Below are 19,826 nucleotides of genomic sequence, written 5' to 3'. Positions count from 1 at the left end.
CCTTTTATCGATAATAACCTTTGGGGAGATGCACAAATTTTGCAAATCTGACAAAAAGCTAGATGGAAAGTAGCACGGTGGCATAGTGGTTAGCACTGTTGCCTCACAGCGTCAGGGACCCGGGTTCGAATCCGGCCTCAGGTGACTGTCTGTGTGGAGTTTGCACATTCTCCCCGTGTTTGCGTGGGTTTTCTCCGGGTGCTCCGGTTTCCTCCCACAGTCCAAAGATGTGCGGGTTAGGTTGTTTGGCTATGATAAAAAAAAATTGACCCTTAGTGTTAGGGGGATTAAATACGTGGGGTTACGGGGATATGTGTTGGTGTAGGGGTTACGGGGATCGGGTGGGATATGTGTCGGTGCAGGCTCGATGGGCCGAAATGGCCTCTATCTGTACTGTGAGGTTTCTGTGATAAACTAAGGAGGACACAGAGGCTGCAAAGGGATATATACCGGTTATATGACTGGCTTGACAAAGGGTTTCGACTTGAAACGTTGACTCTATTTCTCTCTCCACGGATGTTGCCTGGCCTGCTGAGTTTTTCCAGCGTTTTCTGTTGTTATTTCGGATTTCCAGCATCCGCAGTATTTTGCTATTGTATGTATGAGACTGAATCAGACATACTCTAAATAAATGCATATGTGGCCTTGTGGATAAGCTCAAAGAGTCATTGAGCACCACAAAACCAAAACCAAATCCTGGAATATTAAATAGATTCATAATAATGTTGTATAATCGACTCCTCTTGGCTACAATTAGAAAAAACCTTACTACATTAACATAGTTGAAGTGCACATAAATATGTTTCCTGTTTTTATGAAAGAAAAATATTGCTGATTGGACTGTAACTGACCACAGTCACTGACCTTTCCATCACTCTGCCCGTCCCACCCAACACAACCTGTGAGTTGATTCTTCAATCAGGTCAAGCCCTGTGTGCAGATTGGCTTGTTCACCTGAAATGTATTGATTGAGTTTATGGCCGTGATTTTGCCGGTGCTCAGAGTGCAGGTTCGGAGGCAGGTCCACTGTCTAAATTGAAATGATTGACAGCGGGTTGGGAACTCGCTCCGAACCTGCCTCTGTGTAAGTTTCGAAAGTGTCAGGTCTGCGATTTCAGAACAGACCCGACACCAAGCGGCGGGGGAGGCATTTAAGATGGTTATGTGCTTGTTAAACGCTTGTGAACTACTATTTTGCCAACCTATTTTTGTTTTCCCACTTTTTTAACGAGGTTCACATTGTTCAGAGATCACATCAGATAAGTAGGTCGGGTTCTCGATGTCTCCCCATTGCTGTGAACAGCCGACAGCTGCAAAAGTGGTATGAAAGCCACCATTTCACAGCTGTTCACTTTCCAATGTCAGAGTCTTCAGGACTTGGAAGAGACTTTTGAGCTGTATGCAATTTGGAAGTGTTTGGAGTAAACTCTCTATCCACTGTCACCTCTTTGGAGCAAGCTCTCTCACCATTGGCAGATCGCTTCTGTCATCTCAACTTCAGCTGCCATCTATTCCAGCAACATTGGTGCCCTTGGAAAAAATCTCACCTTGGTCCTCTGAATCCCTCCATGATCAGCCCCAGCACCAACATCACCAACAACAATACCAACCTTCTCCGCAATCACCTGATGCTGCACAGGACACAGGGTATCAGCACCCGACAACGTTGCTGCCCGGGAGGCCAGCGATAACATCACCATGGCCAGATTTACTTCTCTTGACGCTGTACACCCTGGGTGCCACATGATGCACTATATTGACACCACTCTACACCAACACCATAAGATATCCCTACAATGTCCAAGTCATTCCTTTCACACTCACAATTGGGGGTGTGGGGGGGAAGTTATGTCTAAACATTCACTGGAACTCACTAAGACACTTCTCAAAGTGAGCACAGACCTGTCCAATAAGGCAATGTGTTGAAAATATCTTCTTCTTAAGCAGTCCCTCGGAACCGAGGATGACTTGCTTCCACATTAAAAATGAGTTCTCAGGTGACTGATGAGTCCAATGCGGGACCTACAGTCTCTGTCACAGGTGGGGCAGACGGTGGTTGAAGGGGTGGGTGGGCGGGGTGCTTGGGTTGACGTGCGCTCCTTGCGCTGCCTGCGCTTGGCTTCCGCTTGCTCTCGGCGAAGAGACTCGAGGTGTTTGGCACCTTCCCGGATGCTTCTCCTCCACTTTGTGCGGTCTTGGGCCAGGGATTCCCAGGTGTCGGTGGGGATGTTGCACTTTTTCAAGGAGGCTTTGAGGGTGTCCTTGAAGTGTTTCCTCTGGCCACCTGGGGCTCTCTTGCCATGCCGGAGCTCCGAGTAGAGCGCTTGTTTTGGGAGTCTCGTATTGGGCATGCGGACAATGTGACCCGTCCATTGGAGCTGATCGTGCGTAGTCAAAGCTTTGAAGCTGGGGATGTTGGCCTGAGCAAGAACACTGACGTTGGTGCGCCTATCCTGCCAATGGATTTGCAGGATCTTGCGGAGGCAGCATTGGTGGTACCTCTCCAGTGCTTTGAGGTGCCTGCTGTACATGGCCCATGTCTCTACGGCATACAGCAGGGTGGGTATCACTGCTGCTCTGTAGACCATGAGCTTGGTGCCGGGTTTGAGGTCCTGGTCTTCAAACACTCTCTTCCTCAGGCGACCGAAGGCTGCACTGGCAGACTGAAGGCGGTGTTGGACTTTTACAAGAGAAATGCAGGGAACAGCACCAACCGCTGTACATGGCCTTCTTTGATCTCACAAAGGCCTTCGACACTCAACCGTGAGAGATTATGAAGTGTCCTCCTCAAATTCGGCTGCCCCTCAAAAGTTTGTCACCATCCTCCGCCTGCTTCACGACAACATGCAAGCCATGATCCTGACCAACGGTTCCACCATAGACCCAATTCACGTACGAACCGGGGTCAAGCAAGACTGTGTCATCGCACCAACGCTCTTCCTTGCTGCAATGCTCCATCTCACCTTCAGTAAGCTCCCCGCGGGAGTGGAGCTAATTTACAGAACAAACGGGAAACTGTTCAACCTCCGTCGCCTCCAGTCCAGATCCAAGGTCGTCCCATCCTCTGTCATTGAATTACAGTATGCAGGCAACGCTTGCGTCTGCGCTCACTCGGAGGTCGAACTCCAAACCATTGTCAACATCTTCACTGAAGCGTACAAGAGCATGGGCCTTACTCTAAACATCCATAAGACAAAGGTCCTCTACCAACCTGCCCCCACCACACAGTACTGCCCCCCGATTATCAAAATCCACAACAAGGCCTTGGACAACGTGGACCACTTTCCATACCTTGGGAGCCTACTGTCAACAAGGGCAGATGTCGATGAAAATATAGATTCCAATGTTTGACAACACATTAACAGAAACGTCATATGAACATTGGCTAAGCCACCCAGGTGCCTACCCTTGTGTGTTAGTTTGTATGCTTGCAGTAGGTTGAGGGTGAGTGTGAGGGGTGGCTAGTGAGATAGGGAAGTGATAATGTAGAAGGAGAGGGATGGGTGGAGGTGCAAGGTAAGTTGGTGTGAGTAAAGATGTGCAGGAGTCAGGTAGGGAAGGCAGAGTGATGGGGATGTGATGAGTGGCACAGCAGGATGAGGTTGAGTGTGGCTTGGCAGTAACATTTCGTGATCTACTGAAATCATTGAAAGGTTTGTGCCACTGCAGCCTGGTCCTCCTGACGACACGCCTGCAGTTTCTTCCTGTGCAATGTACAACCAGGCTGGGTTGATCTCCTGGGGAGGTCTCTTCCGTCTATGGGAAGGGAAGAGAACCTCCCTGTGTGCTGTGACTCCCTACATAGTGTCATGGGAGGGCCTGGGTGCATCTGTGCACCTTTGTGCAGTGCTTGTCAGTGTTTGCAGCACCTCAATACTGTAGAACACTGACAGCAGAAATGTCAAGATCAATTTGGACATGGCCCCTTTAAGCAAACTGGCTGGTGACACGTCATCAAATGACGTCATCAGACCCGCTTCCTATTAATTGGCCGGGAACCTCACAGGGCGGGCTTAACAAGCCCAATCCACTAACAATCGCTTGGAGCGTGAGGACTGCAGTAGGCAGTGGGCTGGGACCATGACACCGACCCCGGACCCACCTCGGTCGGCAAAATCGCGGCCTATGTGTGCAATCACAGGGTGTAGCTCATGAATTCTGCCTCATGAATTGCATTGCTAATAATAGTTTTACTGCCCGCTGACAGAGGACTGATATTTCACCAGTGAAAAGCAGAAATGTTAATTGAAATAATTGAAACGAGCAAAAGTCCATACCATTTTATGATCATAGAATTGCCTCTTTTTAATGCTGATTATTCATTTAATTCTAATATTGAAACACCATTGTTTTATGATGCGACAAAACAATTTTGTTTTAATAAGGAGGTTAAAGACTGTTCTATTGCATCACAAACACAATATCAAACCTCATTTACAAAACCTTTTTAATTTAAAAAAAAATGGAAACTCATTCACTTCACTCCTGCAGGATTCACAAGTTATTTCACCTTTCAGTGCATGTAAAATCTCTAGGTGCATTCACATTATAACTGTAGCGTCAGAGCGAAGCGGTTTCACTTCATGCTGATGCTGTAGTCATTGTGTTAAAGCAACCTAAATCCAAAGACAAGGCCTGACGTGACACTGAAGCGAAGAGGAGCAAGATTCACTGAAAGAGGTAGTCCCACTGCTCTTTGCTGTGGAGTTGATTTGGGCCTAGACACTCAATTTACACTTCACAAGTTTGACATTGATGTGAAAATGAAACCGCTTTGAACTGACATGAAACAGGATTGCACATTGGTGATCACTCACTTTCAGAGCCTTGGGCTCTTGTACGTATGTTTGCAGCACCCACAGCACAGGATGGCAGATTTGATGTTTTCAGCGAAGTGAAAATATGAGGATATTATGGGGTCTTAGGGCAGAAAGAAAAATCTCCTTTGCACATATATAACATGCAAAATAACATACTCTTTGGTAAATAGAATCTCAAATTTTATTCAATTCAAGAAAACATTTGGAAAGCTGTGTTCTTCCCAGTCATAAAATAAAACTTGAGACTGTATTTCTGATAACATGCCATCCTCTATTTCAATAAGCGGAATAAATAACCTCCAAACCAAATCCAACTGTAGGTCCCTGGAAACCATATGTTCTGTGCAGGTTTAGAAATTACAGCTTTCTAGAAATTGGCAATAGGTGTCATTTGTACGTGCTCCAGTCATCATTGACTTGGTCTTGTTTGCTCTCCATTCATTTAGGCCATTTCAATAATAAAAACTTTCGGCACCACTGAGGACTAGACTATCTGTTCCTGTTAATTTAGGCAACATGGTGAGTCCAAATCTCCATTCAGTTTTACTTCGTAACAAGAAAGGCATCCGTAACTTTAATAAATGGGTTTCCAGAACTGTTGCCCTCAGTGGGTGCAATGTGCACAGTACCCAACAACTAGTTATAATTATTCACTTCCTGATAAATAATCAGAAGTGAAGGTTCCAAAGCTTTGCTGTGCTGAAGAATGTACATTCCGATTGAATAGTTTAGTTCAGAGGAAGCATTAAAACCTTGTGTTAGAGCAACATGTGAAGTATCCTAAACCGACTGCTGATATGCCCCATAACTAGTTACCATGGATCATCTATTGACATCTTTGTAATTCACAAACACAGTCAGCTCTCGGGATATTGCCAAGTCGGACCACATGGAGTTTCTCCCTGGAGCTCAGTGTAGGTTTATGTAATCAAGATTTGTTGTCAATTTTTCCTAATATGTGCTGATACATGGATGTGTCAGCGTGTGTGTGGGAATACAGGTAGACTATCCTTTATCCGAAAACCTCGGGACCAGCCGTGTTTCGGTTTTCGGAAAATTTCGGATTTCGGAAGGTGGGTCGGCGGGGGTCCGGGGGGTCGGCGGGGGTCCGCGGGGGTGTCCGCGTCGGTGGGGGTCCGCGAGGGGGTCCGCAGTCGTGGCTTGTCCGTCGCTGCTAGCCTGGAATGCAATGAAGTTCCGCATTTCCACCAACAGGTCGTCGTGCTCGGTCGGAACAGGGGCCGGCACCACCGCGGGCTCAGAGCTCTCGTTGCTTTCGAGCCTTTGGAAGAGAGTCAGGTGGTTCCGCGGGGGGGTCGGCGGGGGGTCGTGCGCACGACTTACGCTGACCCTCTGCTCAGCGTAAGTCGGCGGGGGTCGGGGTCGGCGGGGGTCCGCGGGGGTCGGGGTCAGCGGGGGTCCGCGGGGGGGTCGGCGGGGGTCGGGGTCGGCGGGGGTCTGCGGGGGGGTCCGCGGGGGGTCGTGCGCCACTCTGGTCATGTCGTGCGCACGACTTACGCTGACCGAAAAAACGTTCGGTTTTTAGAGGGTTTCGGTTTTCGGAAGTTCGGATAAAGGGTAGTCTACCTGTACATGCATCAGCAAAGTGCCAGGTTTTCATTTTCTGTAAATTAATATTAAGTGATTGCACTGCTGCATTATTTTTGTTTTTATTGATCTTTATGGGTATTCTATATTTAAGTGGAAGGACACTCCAGTGTCAGCTGATGGTGTTTATTTATGCTCTGCTCTAGTTTTAGAGACTTGCGAGTACAAATGAAAAGAAAATGGATAATTCATTTTCTGGATACCAGTGAACAGGGCCTCTTCAACTGCAATTGAATTTTTTTTTCCACCATGAATTTTCATCAAATAAGGTCAAGAACATGTTTTCCCTAGGCACCGCAAAAGAACAAAAAATATGCTGTGAATGCAGCCAATTATTAAGATGTGCTCAGCAAAGATTAGGTGAAAAGTGTTTGACTCCTAGCAAAGTTGATGTCATGATTTGGGCATTTTCCAACACATAGACCATGGGGGTGATTTTCATTCAGAATTCGGGAAGGAGGCGGGACTACAACTTTCAGGGTTGTAGTTCCGCCTCCATCGAGATGCGTCCAATCCACGCGATTTTAACTTGATTGACCTTGTTGAGCCTACCCGGCAACAGGTGACGCCACAGACTGAAATTTCATCTGTCAAGACTTTTTGGCAGATGAAATATCAATGTTTCACAGTTGTTTGAAGCTGTCAAACACTGACAGTCTTACTTCTAACCTGAGTCCTTCTACACAGACTCAGTTAGAAATCTCACTGGCACAGAAAGCTGCAGGCTGTCACTTTTGACAGATCGCAGCCATTCTGCTTTCAGTGCCGATTAGATGATGGACTCCCAAAACCGAGAGGAAGGAAGGCTGTAAAGGTAAGTACAGGTAATTTAAACTTCTTTACACACTTTAGACACACCAAACACACTTACCTTTGCACTCATGCACCCATCATACACCTGAACACCGACATCTCGACCCCTCCAAGTCCTTCAACCCGACGGCCCGACTCCTCCAACCTGGCGTGGTTTGGAGCCGTCGGGAATCCCACACTTCAAGCTTTAAAATAGGGATTAGGCTAAAAACTGCCTGTTAACTGGCACTAATTGCAACTAATCCCTTCCCGCCTCGGGTAGGCGGGTCCCAGTGCGGGGCGGGTACCCGCCTCCTTTGAAACTTACATGGGTTGGGGGCGGGATGGTGTCAGGACCCCCGATTTTGGGACTTTAACCCCCCCCCGCACGCCTCCAATCCCGACTCCACGGGTCAATGAAAATCGACCCCCTTCTGTTCACTACACAAAGGCAGTTCCAATAAGCATGGTGTATCTCCTCTGAAACAGAACTTGCTCCCTGATGTGAGTCCTGATTTAAATAGCATGCCACAGGACTAACAATTGTCCTTTGCCACAGCATTACACACCAGAAACCATGTGGGCTGCGTACCACACGCTCCAGTCTACTCTGAAAGGTGGTACATATCTCACCGTTCGGTTCAGATGAAAATTAATGGATTTATTTTCAAGTAAAATTATTACCGAGAAACAAAAGAATACAGCAAGAGCCCAGCAGTACAATATTTGATTTCCACGATAGATAAACTGTTCCAAGGCAACAGAATGACTGATTTTTTGCAATTACTTTCAATTACTGATGAAACGTGACAAGATTACATGAAAAACCTACAGCACTTGCAACATTTTCTGGGACTTAAAAAGATTGGCTCCAGTTGAAGATGTAATGGATTCTTTTCAACAGTCAGGCAATTATATTGTTACAAGTTTTAAACTTGAGGCATAAAGATCAATGGAGCCATGACAGAGCTTTGCTCCACCACAGCTTCCACGGCAAAATAAAAGTGCATTCAATGGTATGTTGCTGCTTCATAAGTGGAGACAGTATACTTTATTTCTATCTGATACAACATTGGTTAATTATTAGTCGGAGAGACTACATGGTGCAGTGAGCTTCCTTAAGCTTCATTATAACTCAGGAAATGGTTATAAGTTAGTTAGGGGCCTGATTGAAACAGGTTTGTGATGTAAGAAAACTACTTGGCACTTGGTCTAAACGTTAAACAAAGCTTTAATCAACTGTTTTACAACATGGAGGTCTAGTTGTGTCCTTCACTAGTTCCTGTTAAGAATGGCCTGCGCAAGCTGGGCCCGTGCCCGAGTATTTATACTCTCCCTGGACAGCACCACCCGTAGGCCGCTCAGTGTTATTTCATAAGTCTTTCTTTAATGAATGACTGATTCATGTCAGTTTGTTTGCAGATTCACTTAGATTCCCAAAGGATGTGAAGGCCGAGTTCATCAATTTCCCTCAAATAATCCGTAGTAATTGGAAGTTTAGGGAACGTTACACTAGTGCAGTGGAGAAACCTATCTAAAATTGGAGCTTTGGCATCTGTCAAGGCCCTACATTGAAGCTGACCAATACCAGATCGTGGGATACACAACGCTGTTGCTGAGCTCCTTCACTTCAGTAAATGCAGACGCAGGACCTGTCCCTAATCAGGTGACAGGAGGATTCCTACTCATACTTATTTTAACAGCAGTGAGGAAAAGATTCTTAATTTAGGCTGAGACTGATTTTCTAATGTGCACAAGTTTTAATTATGCAGTTAAGTAATTGATACACTTTTACACTGAAGCCATCAATCAATATGTAAACCACACTAACAAAGTTGTAATTTAGGCTCAGATTATTAGGTCCTTACTGGTCCGCTTTTGCTTTCATTGAAATCCTTGCAGAGCAGAATTATATATCGCACTGTTTCACATTGTCACAGACAGTTAGCATAGCGCCCCTGCATCAACAGCTTGACTTCTTAACTTTCAGGTAAAAGTCATTAAAACACCTCTAAAATATTTTGCTTCTGTGTTTGTACTACATTTTATAGATATTCACAGTTCTTTATCAGGAAGCTGACATCTATTTAAAAGCATGTTACATACAATTAGATTAATCTTTCCTGGGCTGACAACGATACGAAGTTGTCGTCACTTTTGAAGGATTGGAGCAGAGTCTGTCAGGAGCATATCTTACTCTTTGTGCCACTTTTAGGTGGATGTGTTTTGGAGTGGAATATGTTGAAATTGATTAACTAATTAAAACATTTACTGTGACAAATCAGCAATCTGTCTTCATATCTTGTCTTGAAATGACACTTTTGGAAGACAGTAAATACCTTAGTGATGTGATTGATAGACATGTCACATTGGAGCACTGGTGCAGTGAAGATTGAGTGGACTGGCAACATCACTGGTGTGTGTGATCCATTTTAAGCTCAGACACATGATATACGATTCCTGTAAAAAACAGAAGAAACTCAGTCAGTTTTGCATGTGTGCGCAAATGACAGATATAGTGCTATGTTCACAGAAGGGCACATCATCCCCATTAGAATCAGAACACAAAATACATGCACAGTGATTGTTACAGGATCCCAGTTATACACATGCTTGCACATGTTCATGTTATATTCAAAAGCCTCCTTATTCTCCCACATTTGGCATGAGATCTCCCTCCGCCCCGGCCTGAGCATCATGATCTCCTGCATATATATGCAATGTGTGAGTAATTCCAATCATTTTGAACATCTCCTGTCAATGGAGAGCAAGAGAAGGCTATGGAATTAGGCTATCCCAGCATTTGTACCAATAGTGGAAGTCCTCTATTAAAAGTGAGAAGAAATGTTTGCAAATCCTGTAACCAGGTAGACTGTGAAAAGAAAATGTGCAGAAAAAAATGTTTGTACAGAAAAAACTAGAATATACATTAATGTCACTTGGCTTCCCCTACAGCTAATGTAACAGTCACAGCTTACTACTTGTAGCCACATTTCATTTTGACTGAATAGGTGTCTGAGCTAACAAAGCTTGCAACTGTAAATTTTCCAATATTGACAGCTCTGTACATCACTAATAGAGGCAACCAACAATACTGATTAAAACAGTAGAAAAATACTGCGGATGCTGGGAATCTGAAATCACAACAGAAAATGCTGGCAACACACAGCAGGTCAGGCAGCATCCGTGGAGAGAGAAACAGGGCTGGATTTTCCAAGCCCCAAGGAGGCGGGCATGGAGGTGGGACTGCTGGTAAAATAGCAGAAAGTGGGGGCGGATGGCAAACCCGCCCCCATCCCGCCTCCGTGCCCTTTTGCCAGGAGGCGGGAAAGGCATTAAGTACTTTTAACTGCCTGTTAACAGGTAGTTAACAGGCAGAAAAAAGGATTAGTACCATTTTACCTTCGCAGGTGAAGGCTTCCCGACCTCGGAGAATCCCACCGGGTTGGAGGAGATGTGAAGGAGGTCTGCGGCGGTCGGCGGCACCTGGAAGTAAGATGTAGAGGTGAGTGATGGGTGCAAGTGTGGAGTGGTAAGTATGTAAAGGGAGTGATAAGTGTAAAAAATGTTCACTTACCTTGTTTTCTTCCTACAGCCTTCATCCTCTCTGGATCGGGAGACCTGACATCCTCGTTGTCAACTTCATAGACTGGCTGTTGGATCCTCCGAGCCAACAGCCATCTGAAATCGACAAAGTTGAAAGGTTTGATGGGTCCTGATCACTGAACACAAGGACTCATCAAACTACAGAGAATGTCAGTGTTTGACAGCTTCACAGAGCCTGTCAAACGCTGACATTTCTTCTTCCAAGAAGTCTTGACAGATGGCACGTCATATGTTGACGTGCTCGGTCTCTGACTTACCCCTAATTGGCCTGCTGAGCCCGCAGGGTGGGCTTAACAAGGTCAATTGGGAAAATCCCTCTGGTTGGTCAGACGAGGATGGAGGTGGGACATTGACACGACAGGAGCAGCCCCGCCTCCAACTCGTCTACATTGAGAAAATCCAGCCCACAGAGTCTGGGGGCTGGATTTTGTCAATGGGGAGCTTTTGGAGGCGGGACTCCCACTTGTCGGGTTTTAGTCCCACCTCCATCAAATTGTGGCCAACCCACGCTATTTTCCCTTGATTGACCTTGTTAAGCCCGCCCAGCAGGCTCAGCAGGCCAATTAAGGGAAAGCCAGTTACAGGTGATGTCAGCGAGTGCCGTTTCATCTGTCAAGAGCTTTTGACAGATGGAATGTCATCGTTTGACAGTTCTGTGAAGCTGCCAAACACTGACAATCTGTCTTCTAAGTTGTGTCTTTACTCAAGACTCAATTAGAAAGCCTTCCTGACCAGAAAGCAGAGGCTGTAGCTTTTGACAGTTCAGCAGCCATTCTGCTTTCTGTGCCGGTGAGCTGAGGGACTCGGAGACCTGAAAGGAAGAAGCCTGCAGGAAGAAGTAAAGGTAAGTAAAACTTGTTAAAACATTTTAAACACACCTCACACACTTACCTCTCCACACTTGCACTCATCATTCACCTGCACACCGGACATCTCGGCCCCGCAGACCCACGGCTCGCCTCGCTGACCCTGGCGAGGTTCGGATCCGTCAGGAAGCCCACACTTCAGGGCTGAAAATAGGGATTCTCAAAAAAACTGCCAGTTAATTGGCACTAATCCCCTTCCCGCCTCGGGGAGGCGCCTCCCAGCACGGGTCGGGAACCCGCCTCCTGGGAAGATGGCACGGAGATGGGATGGGGGCAGGATGGGTACCTGCCCCCAGATTCTGCCATTTTCCTGGCAGTCCCGCCTCCAAACTCGCCTCCCCAGGGCTGGCAAAATTCCCCCCAACATTTCAAGTCTGTGACCCTTCGTCAGAACTGGAAAAAGTTAGAGATGTAACAGATTTTAAGCAGGTGCAGAGACGGGGAAAGTGGGGGGAGGAAAGAACAAAAGGGACGGTCTGTGATAGGGTGGAAGGCAGGAGAGATTAAATGTCGCAAATGGGGATGGCAGAATCGTCAACAGTTGCCGCCTGAAAAAAAAAGGGTAGAGGTTATGGTCTGAAATTGTTGAACTCAATGTTGAGTCCAGAAGGCTGTAAAGTGCCTAATAGAAAGATGAGGTGCTGTTCCTCGAGCTTACGTTGAACTTCATTGGAACTGTATAAGAGGCCGAGGACAGATTAAAGTGACAGGCGACCAGAAGCTCGGGGTCACCCTTACGGACTGAACGGAGGTGTTCCTCAAAGCGGTCACCCAATCTGCGTTTGGTCTCCCCAATGTAAAGGAGACTGCATCGTGAGCAGCAAATATAATATACTAAATTGCAAGAAGTGCAAGTAAATCGCTGTTTCACTTGGAAGGGTTGTTTGGGGCCCTGGACATTGGGAAGGGAGGAGGTAAAAGGGCAGGTGTTACATCTCCTGCACTTGCACGGGAAGGTACCGTGGGGAGGGGAGGGGGCTGTTGGGGGTGATTGAGGAGTGGACAAGGGTGTTGCGGAGAGAGCGGTCCTTTTGGAATGCTGAAAGAGGAGGGGAGGGTAAGATGTGTTTGGTGGTGATCACGCTGGAGGTGGCGGAAATGGCAGAGGATGATCCATTCAATGTGGAGGTTGGTGGGGTGAAAGGTGAGGACAAGGGGAACCCTATCGTAGCTCTGGGAGGGAGGGGAAGGGGTGAGAGCAGAAATGCGGGAAATGGAACGGACACGGTCGAGGGCCATGTCAGCCACAGTTGAGGGGAATCCTCAGTTGAGGGAAAAGGAAGACATATCGGAAGCACTAGTATGGAAGGTGGCATCCTCAGAACAGATGCGGTGGAGACGGAGAAACTGGAAGAATGGAATAGAGTCCTTACAGGAGGCGGGGTGGAAGGAAGTGTAGTCCAGGTAGCTGTGGGAGTCAGTGGGCTTATAGTAGATGTTTGTTGATAATATCCCCAGAAATGGAGATAGAGAAGTCAAGGAAGGGAAGGGAAGAGTCGGAGATGGACCATGTGAAGGTGAGGGAAGGGTGGAAATTGGAAACAAAGTGAATGAAATTTTCTAGTTCAGGGCGAGAGCAGGAAACAGCACCAATACAGTCATCAATGTACCGAGGTGAGGGAGGGGACCTGAATAGGATTGGAACAAAAACTGTTCCACATATCCCATGAAAAGGCAGGCATAGCTAGGGCCCATGTGGTTTCCCATAGCAACACCTTTAATTTGGAGGAAGTGAGTGGAGTCAAAGGAGAAGTTGTTCGATGTGAGAACAAGTTCAGGCAGGCGGTGGAGGGTGGTGGTGGATGGGGACTGTTTGGGCCTCTGTTCATGGAAGAAGTGGAGTGCCTTCAGGCTGTCCTGGTGGGGGATGGAGGTGTAGAGGGATTGGATGTCCATAGTGAAAAGAAGACGATTGGTGCCAGGAAACTGGAAACTGTTAAAGTGGCGGAGGGCGTCGGAAGAGTCGCGAATGTAGGTGGAAAGAGACTGGACAAGGGGTGAAAAATAGAGCCGAGATAGGAAGAAATCAGTTCTGTGGGGCAAGACCAGGCTGAAACGATGGGTCTACCAGGGCAGCCCTGTTTGTGGATCTTGGGAAGGAAGTAGAAGTGGGCTGTGTGGGGTTGGGGGACTATGAGGTTGACAGCCATGGAGGGAAGATCTCCAGACGAGATGAGGTCAGTGACAGTCTTGGAAACAATGGCTTGATGTTTGGTAGTGAGGTCATGGTCCAGGGGGAGGTAGGAGGAGGTGTCAGAGAGTTGGCGATCAGCCTCCGCAGGGTAGAGGTCAGTTCACCAAACAACAACAGCACCACCCTTGTCAGCAGGTTTACTGACAATGTTAGGGTTGGATCAGAGAGAACGGAGTGCTACAAGTTCAGAAGGAGGTAGGTTGGAGTGAGTGAGGTGAGCAGAGAAATTGAGATGGCTGATGTCCCGCTGGCAGTTAGCAATGAAAAGATCTAGAGAGGGTAAGAGGCCAGAGGGAGGGGTCCAGGTAGAATGAAAATTCAGAAAGTGGGAGAAAGGGTCAGCCATGTGGGGGGAAGACTCCTGGCCAAGAAGTGGGCACGGAGATGAAGGCGACAGAAGAAGAGCTCGGCATTGTGCCGAGCTCGAAATTAATTGAAATGGGGGGCATAAGGGGATGAAGCTCAGGTCTTTGCTGAGGACTGATCGTTCGGGGTCAGAGAGGGGAAAGTCAGAGGGGATAGTGAAAACGTGTCGGGGTGAGATTGGAAGAAGGGTTGGGGTCAGAGGAAAGTGAAGGGGAAGAAGGCTCCGGAGGGGCATTGGTGTCCAAGAGTTGTTGAAACTTGCGATCCTTGACATCTGAAAGGAAGAAAAAATGTTTTTTGTTGAAACGCTGGATGAGGCAAAGAATGAAATGGAACTGTGGACCAGGACAGCTTTGAGATAGAGTGAGTCAGTGCTGCTGAAGAGCAAATGTTCCTGTGGCAACGCATGGCATTGAGCGTGGATCTCAAGATGCGGTGAGAGCAATAATTCGAGGAACGCTGAATATCTTGGAGATATTTGTAATCCTGGGTGGATCCAAAACACGAAGGGTGGAAGTTTAGTTGAAATCCACATAGAATAAGTCGGAACCAGAGACAGTTGCTGAGGAAAGAGATGTGGCTGTGAAAATGAGTCTTGGCAGATACCTGATCAAACATGAGAAGGGAAACCGAAAGCAATGAAGATGAACCAGGTTGAAGAAACAAACGGAAATCCCGTCGGAGAGAAGAGCAGAACTTCTTCAAGGTGGGCATTCCTGGAAGAGAAGTGGCAGTGAACCAAACACTAATACGATAGCAAAATGCTGCAGATGCTGAAAATCTGAAATAACAACAGAAAATGCTGGAAATACTCAGCAGGTCAGGCAGCATCCGTGGAGAGAGAAACAGAGTTAACGTTTCAGGTCTGTGACCCTTAGAGATGTAACAGGTTTTAAGCAGGTGCAGGGGCAGGGAAAGGGAGGAGGGGAGGAGAGAACAAAAGGGACGGTCTGTGGTAGGGTGGAAGGCAGGAGAGATTAAATGTTGTAAATGGGGATGGCAGAATCATCAACAGCTGCCGCCTGAAAAAATAGAGGCAGAGGTTATAGTCTGAAACTGTTGAACTCAATGTTGAGTCCTGAAGTCTGTAAAGTGCCTAATAGAAAGATGAGGTGCTGTTCCTCGAGCTTATGTTGAGCTTCATTGGAACAGTGTAAGCAGCCGAGGACAGAGAGATCAGAGTGGGAGTGGAGCAGAGAATTAAAGCGACAAGTGACCGGAAGCTCGGGGTCACGGAGGTGTTCCGCAAAGCGGTCACCCAATCTGCATTTTGTCTCCCCATTGTAGAGGAGACCGCATCGTGAGCAGCGAATACAGTATATTAAATTGCAAGAAATACAAGTAAATCACTGTTTCACCTGGAAGGAGTGTTTGGGAAGGGAGGAGGTAAAAGGGCAGGTGCTGCATCTCCTGCGCTTGCACGGGAAGGTACTGTGGGGAGGGGAGGGGCTGTTGGGGGTGATTGAGGAGTGGACCAGGGTGTCGCGGAGGGAGCGGTCCCTTCGAAATGCTGAAAGGGGAGAGGAGGGGGAAGATGCGTTTGGTGGTGGGATCACGCTGGAGGTGGCGGAAATGGCAGAGGAAGATCCGTTGAATGTGGAGGCTGGTGGGGTGAAAGGTGAGGACAAGGGGAACCCTATCGTGGTTCTGAGAGGGAGGGGCAAGGGGTGAGAGCAGAAGTGCGGGAAATGGAACAGACACGTTCGAGGACCGTGTCAACTGATACAATACTGATTCTTCTTCCAAGCATACAAGAAACAAGATTCCTTCTAAACACAAGTATGCGATATACAGTGTCGGTTACACGTACAACAAGGGACAAATCTTAGTTACTCACACATGACACTTGGCACCTGTTATGGAATCGCACTTGCCACACCACAGTCTTGTGCATATACAGGAAAATTGATTATTTCTGAAACCAGTAGCTTTTCCTTTAAAGTCCTGAAATGTATGTTGTCACATGGTGCACGGACATGCACAGTCAAAAAAGGGACTTTATTCCCTCATGCCAGTATACAGGAAACTTTTTTTTATCTGGCACGGACGGGACCGACGTGGTGCCGGTTCATCAAAAATTCTGGATAACCGAAAGCTATAGTAAAAGATACGGAGCTGAGAGCTCCGTATAAAGCAACAAACCCTGTTGCTTAGCAACAGCTTCAGAACAATGGCCACAAGTTGCAAGCATCTCTGTAGCTTAGCAACAGCTGCAGCCACACCCTTGCACAGCAACAAATAGAGGAAGGCAAGTAATAAAAGTTACCTGAACCTACTCCTGAATTTTGCCGGTTAACCGAGGTTTCCGGTTATTTAGGTGCCGGTAAATCGAAAGTTTCCTGTACTCTGCCTTGAGTTAATCCATTTCTCCTAAGAGTACCGTTGCAATGATTTTTTTTTGTTGTACTCCTCCACCAGGTGCACACCAGCTAGTCAGCCTCCACACTGAGCTTGTGCACTGCCAGATGATTGCGTCTCAGTACTGCAACTCTGCATCAGAAAGCACACAGCAGCTTTCCATAGCGAGAAGTCCCCACGGGAAAAAAACATTCTATTTTATTAATGTTCATTAAAAAATAGTTAAGCTCACACACAATATATGTAAAATTGTACTGTAACGGTATACACACATAGGTCTCGATAATTTATTGAATAGTAAAACACCAAGTGAATCAGACTCACATATTTCACTTCATGAGCTATGGCCCCCGCGTGGGAAGATTTCCTCTGTGTGCAATGTGTAATGAAATCATAAAACTGTTTAGAAAAAGCAATTTATAATGTTGTTATACATGATCCACAGAGGGGATTTCTTCTGCCTCTTTTGTGGTTTTTTTTTAATAAACTATTGAGCCCGCTTGTGGTACCTCAGTATACATTGCAAATATTTCAAGAATAAAGAAACTTTTAGGACACGCCTCCAGAAAAGCCAGCACTCCTAATTATTACCAGCTACCAGCAGGTATTCTCACTCACACACAAAACCTGGATCATGATTCTACTAACGCAGATTCAGCTTATCCTCAGTTTGAGGTTGGTTGTTGCACTTTAAATAGGCCAGTTATCCAATATATGTCACTTCAATGTGAAAGCTTTGTAAATATGAGGAAATCAAATTTAAGTAAGTGGAGTGTGACCTCCTTCAGGAAGGGGCTTCAAACAGGCTGTGCTATACAGGAAACTCTCGTTTAAACGGCACCTAATTATCTGGAATTCTCTAATAACCGGCAGTGTCACCGGGGTTCTCGTACCTTTTGCCGTGTAACCATGGCTCCTGCACCTCTGGTTGTGTAACCGAGTCCCCTGTACCTGTGGCTGTGTAACCAAGGCTCCTGCACTGGTGGCTGTGTGATCGGGGCTCCAACACTGGTGGTTGTGTGATCGGGGCTCCAGCATTTGTGGCTGTGTGATCGGGGCTCCATCACTTGTGGCTGTGTGATCGGGGCTCCAGCACTTGTGGCCGTGTGATCGGGGCTCCAGCATTTGTGGCCCTGTGATCGGGGCTCCTATGGCTATGTGATCGAGGCTCCAGCACTTGTGGCCGTGTGATCGGGGCTCCAGCATTTGTGGCTATGTGATCGAGGCTCCAGCACTTGTGGCCGTGTGATCGGGGCTCCAGCATTTGTGGCCCTGTGATCGGGGCTCCAGCACTTGTGGCCGTGTGATCGGGGCTCCAGCACTTGTGGCTGTGTGATCGGGGCTCCTGTACCTGTGGCCGTGTGATCGGGGCTCCAGCATTTGTGGCCCTGTGATCGGGGCTCCAGCACTTGTGGCTGTGTGATCGGGGCTCCTGTACCTGTGGCTGTGTAATTGGGGCTCCAGCCCTTGTGGCCGTGTGATCGGGGCTCCAGCACTTGTGGCCGTGTGATCGGGGCTCCAGCACTTGTGGCTGTGTGATCGGGGCTCCAGCACTTGTGGCTGTGTGATCGAGGCTCCAGCACTTGTGGCCGTGTGATCGGGGCTCCAGCACTTGTGGCTGTGTGATCGAGGCTCCTGTACCTGTGGCCGTGTGATCGGGGCTCCAGCACTTGTGGCTGTGTGATCGGGGCTCCTGTACCTGTGGCTGTGTGATCGGGGCTCCTGTACCTGTGGCTGTGTAATTGGGGCTCCAGCCCTTGTGGCCGTGTGATCGGGGCTCCAGCACTTGTGGCCGTGTGATCGGGGCTCCAGCACTTGTGGCTGTGTGATCGGGGCTCCAGCACTTGTGGCTGTGTGATCGAGGCTCCAGCACTTGTGGCCGTGTGATCGGGGCTCCAGCACTTGTGGCCCTGTGATCGGGGCTCCAGCACTTGTGGCCCTGTGATCGGGGCTCCAGCACTTGTGGCCCTGTGATCGGGGCTCCAGCACTTGTGGCCGTGTGATCGGGGCTCCAGCACTTGTGGCTGTGTGATCGGGGCTCCAGCACTTGTGGCCCTGTGATCGGGGCTCCAGCACTTGTGGCCCTGTGATCGGGGCTCCAGCACTTGTGGCCCTGTGATCGGGGCTCCAGCACTTGTGGCCGTGTGATCAGGGCTCCAGCACTTGTGGCCGTGTGATCGGGGCTCCAGCACTTGTGGCTGTGTGATCGGGGCTCCTGTACCTGTGGCCGTGTGATCGGGGCTCCAGCACTTGTGGCCGTGTGATCGGGGCTCCAGCACTTGTGGCCGTGTGATCGGGGCTCCAGCATTTGTGGCCCTGTGATCGGGGCTCCAGCACTTGTGGCTGTGTGATCGAGGCTCCAGCACTTGTGGCCGTGTGATCGGGGCTCCAGCACTTGTGGCCGTGTGATCGGGGCTCCAGCACTTGTGGCCGTGTGATCGGGGCTCCAGCATTTGTGGCCCTGTGATCGGGGCTCCAGCACTTGTGGCCCTGTGATCGGGGCTCCAGCACTTGTGGCCCTGTGATCGGGGCTCCAGCACTTGTGGCCGTGTGATCGGGGCTCCAGCACTTGTGGCCGTGTGATCGGGGCTCCAGCACTTGTGGCCGTGTGATCGGGGCTCCAGCATTTGTGGCCCTGTGATCGGGGCTCCAGCACTTGTGGCTGTGTGATCGGGGCTCCTGTACCTGTGGCTGTGTGATCGGGGCTCCAGCACTTGTGGCCGTGTGATCGGGGCTCCAGCATTTGTGGCCCTGTGATCGGGGCTCCAGCACTTGTGGCTGTGTGATCGGGGCTCCAGCACTTGTGGCTGTGTGATCGGGGCTCCAGCACTTGTGGCTGTGTGATCGGGGCTCCAGCACTTGTGGCTGTGTGATCGGGGCTCCAGCACTTGTGGCTGTGTGATCGGGGCTCCTGCACTTGTGGCCGTGTGATCGGGGCTCCTGTACCTGTGGCCGTGTGATCGGGGCTCCAGCACTTGTGGCCGTGTGATCGGGGCGCCAGCACTTGTGGCTGTGTGATCGGGGCTCCAACATTTGTGGCCGTGTGATCGGGGCTCCAGCACTTGTGGCCGTGTGATCGGGGCTCCAGCACTTGTGGCCGTGTGATCGGGGCTCCAGCATTTGTGGCCCTGTGATCGGGGCTCCAGCATTTGTGGCCCTGTGATCGGGGCTCCAGCATTTGTGGCCCTGTGATCGGGGCTCCAGCACTTGTGGCCC

The 19,826-nt window shown here is 48.6% G+C and overlaps 1 protein-coding gene and 1 long non-coding RNA gene across 9 annotated transcripts in view; one reads left to right on the top strand and one right to left on the bottom strand.

The window, feature by feature from the left end:
• Nucleotides 1-17,854, bottom strand: part of LOC147100393 (uncharacterized) — a 68,215-nt gene extending 50,361 nt beyond the window's left edge. Inside the window, exons 1-2 of the long non-coding RNA XR_015073727.1 lie at nt 17,504-17,854; nt 9,560-9,680 (exon numbers count right to left, since the gene is read on the bottom strand). This is a non-coding gene — a long non-coding RNA (uncharacterized LOC147100393). The remainder of the gene's footprint in view (nt 1-9,559; nt 9,681-17,503) is intronic.
• The window catches only part of LOC147100392 (opioid-binding protein/cell adhesion molecule-like), a 1,212,876-nt gene that overhangs the window by 516,451 nt on the left and 676,599 nt on the right, over nt 1-19,826 (top strand). The gene's annotated exons all lie outside the window — the stretch shown is intronic.

This window comes from Somniosus microcephalus, chromosome 26 (genome assembly GCF_052327205.1).
Source record: "Somniosus microcephalus isolate GS21.2 chromosome 26, FLI_Smic_1.0, whole genome shotgun sequence".
Lineage (NCBI taxonomy): Eukaryota > Metazoa > Chordata > Chondrichthyes > Squaliformes > Somniosidae > Somniosus > Somniosus microcephalus.
This window is presented reverse-complemented; position numbering and strand designations above follow the sequence as displayed.